The sequence below is a fragment of the Oreochromis niloticus genome, linkage group LG16, assembly GCF_001858045.2.
Source record: "Oreochromis niloticus isolate F11D_XX linkage group LG16, O_niloticus_UMD_NMBU, whole genome shotgun sequence".
Taxonomy (NCBI): Eukaryota; Metazoa; Chordata; class Actinopteri; order Cichliformes; family Cichlidae; genus Oreochromis; species Oreochromis niloticus.
Genome location: NC_031987.2, coordinates 8,400,404 through 8,403,515, shown reverse-complemented (window position 1 = coordinate 8,403,515; position 3,112 = coordinate 8,400,404). Strand labels below are relative to the sequence as shown.

The 3,112-nt window shown below is 41.7% G+C and overlaps 1 long non-coding RNA gene across 1 annotated transcript; it reads left to right on the top strand.

Annotated features, from left to right (window-relative positions):
• The first annotated feature begins 348 nt into the window (after nucleotides 1-348).
• On the top strand, nucleotides 349-1,725 carry LOC112844054 (uncharacterized). The gene is made up of 3 exons (XR_003216607.1): nucleotides 349-651; nucleotides 1,103-1,152; nucleotides 1,297-1,725. It is a non-coding gene; the product is annotated as an uncharacterized LOC112844054 (long non-coding RNA).
• Nucleotides 1,726-3,112: the final 1,387 nt, after the last annotated feature.

Here is a 3,112-nt window from a genome sequence, read left to right as displayed (position 1 = left end):
GCATTTTTAACACCATATTTATGTCTCTTTAGTAAAAACCATAGTTTTAAACTGTCTGTGGATAACTTATCAGCTTCATTTTGTTAATGTCCGTTGCATTGTTCTCTTTTCTTGCTCACAGCAGACAGAAGTCTTAGTAGATGATTTTGGATCTCATATTCTTCTTTAACAGCCTACTCATTGCTTGAGATGCCCGTCAAAGAACAGAAGTCTTTAGAATAAAAGTTAAAAGCTGAAGCACTGCACTACAAACATTTTGATGATGAGTAACTCCCGAGTCTTTTTGTTGATGCCTAGTTACGGCATCGATTTGAGTGGCTTCATTAATGTCGCTGGGACGTCTTTGATAGACTTTCTGACAAGATCATTTTTGTGTTTATGAACTTTTTTCTACTCTCTATTTATCATTTAGAATAAAACTAAATAAGAAATTCTTCATATAAAGAATGAGGAGAAACCAGTAACAGTGGCAAACTGATCTAAACAGTCCTGTCCCAGGTTTACGATGCTGACTTTGGAAGAGTGCGGCTTTAAAGTGTTTTTTCATTTTCTGAACAAGTAGGATCGTGGGCTGTCTGCTCACAAGCAGGTAGGAACCAGGCGGGTGGCTATGGCTGAACTACTTCAGTCTGCGTGCTCAGGCATTGTTGGGTAAGATACTGAACCCTGAGTTTTCTCTGATACATCTGTGTGAGTGTGTGAATGACAAATTTGTGCTGTGATGAAGAAACGTGAAATTTTCTGCCTGTAAACAAAAGCAAATTTATTGTTTTTCCTAATATTTCACATTTTGCTGTGAGCCCGGCCATATTTCTATGGGCATATTGCTTTTAATGAAATAGTACAACGCTGTGCACCCGCAATAAAAGCCTCATCGTTTTATGCTTGCATTTAGTAAAGTGTTTTTTTTCTCTGTTTTTTAAATGCTCTGGTATTTTGTTGTGAAGGACTTTGTGATCTTTGTCTCGAAAGGTGGTTCACTTAAATACTAGAAATGAAATGCTGGGGGGGCTTTTATTTAGAAATATTACAGGAACTGTTGACTTTATGCAAAAAAAATAATTTTTCAAATAATGTATGACTAATTTTTCTTTGAAAAAAGGAATAGCTCGTTCGAGGTGAGAAGAGGTCAAAGGTCAAGATGGAATACAAGTAAGTATCAATTTACATGAACCTTTAAATTAAAAGATATTTTGGACATTTACTTTTAATCGTTACAGAATTACAGACAAAAATGCTGAATTCATTGCGCCAGTTTTAAGGAGGCAGCTTTTAAGGTGGACCGTTTCCTTGCAGGATCATTGTAATAGAACCACAGCAGACCCGACGACATGGACCTGCTTTTCAGCTTACTTTATTCAACACTTTCATTAACGGTTGTTCTACACACACAGTCGGCTGCAGCTCACAGCCCGACACATACCAACAACAACCACCATTTGACAGCTGGCTTACCTTTTAAGCCAGCAAGGCGTGATTGCAGATCCCGCCCATTTGCGTCCACCTCTCCTGCAGCAGCACCGTAGACCACGCCCCGCCACAATGATTTTGACAGCTTTAATCATTCACTCGATCTTTATTGTTTCTCACGTCAATGTTTGAATTTCAGCAACATTTTTTTTAATTATTTTTTTTTCTCTCATCTTGACAATAAAGTAGCTGAGCATCCCTCAGGTGTGCTCCAGCACATGAAATCCCTTAATACCTCTCTCCATTACAAAGGCAGTTCAGTATAAAATTAAGAGCACTGTTTGCATGTCCAGTGCTCCGTCGGTCCTTAACCACGGTTCATGTTGCCAGTTAAAAAGCAGGAGACGGCCTCGCCGCTGCAGCAATCACAGGGTGACACAGATTATCTGATTTCCAGCAAAGGAGGCAGAGAAAGGAGAGAGAGAAGGAGCTCAGACATGTCTTTTCCATCCTCCTGTTTGCTTTCCGTTTGCACTCTCAGCTTCTAATCGTCTCTGTGGTTGCGGCTCAGTCAGAAGACGGGGTGTTAGGAGGACCGAGAAGGTTAGGACTGACAGGAGTGCCAGTTAGAGGCCGACCTCACAGCCTCACGTCCAAAAACCACCGTTTTCACCAGCAGAGAAAGCACTTAACATAAATGCAGGATCGCAGTTACATCTGTGAGCGTCCAGGCAACAAGAGATGAGCGAGATCCAGCAACCCCAAATCGTTTCCCTACTGCCATTAAAACCTTCAAATTAGATTAAAGGAGAGAGGAAGAAAAGAGGAGGAGGAGGAGGGAGCGTTTTCCCAATTCGGGGCAGAAAATCCTATTTCATGGTGGTGTGGAAGTCCACTCCAAAAAAACTTTTTATCGAATCCATCATCTGACTTTCTGAGGGCTTTTTCCCCCCTGATCTGTCTCTCTGCTTCCTCTCTCTGTGCTGGAGACAGCGCTAGATTCCCAGGCATTTGTTTTTGATTTGCAGGCCCTAAAGGCTTGCCATCGTGCCTTTGCGGCCTGATTGTATTACCAGGAGATACAGGGTAATTGGAGAGATTAAAACCTCCCTCTCCTCTCATTTGATATTCTTGCAGAAACCGAGGAATGTCCATTAGGCCTCTGAATGTTGATTAGAGAGACAAATCTGATGTCCAGATAGCTGATGATAGGCGAAGTGGATTTTCTTGGTTAAGTGTTTCATGATGTCACGCAGGATTCATTTAAAAAAAAATGGGGGAAAAGGCAGGGATTTGATTTGGATGTCGTGATTATAACGTCATGAGGAGCCATCAGACTTCTGGAAGAGCATCACAGGAAAGACGGTCACGGCTGTAAGATGGAGGGGAAGTAACAGTTTTGTTTGATGCGTGGCTCGGTCGGGTGGGGTGGGCGGGCATGTCAAATGCATGTCAGAGATGTTGCGGAGGATAGGTTGTCTTCACGTCCCAACAGAGTCTTCAGAATAGTTTGATTAGGTGAATTCAAGGCCTCAAAACTTCTTGGACACACCTGTCAGAGAGGGCTTCCAGCTGTTTGTCAACCAGAACTGAAGAAGGAACATCTGTGGGTAAATGTGAATGGTTTCTGTAGACCATTTCCCCTTTCATAACGACTCTAAATATATATAATATATATAACTCACCTGTTCATCAAGACTAA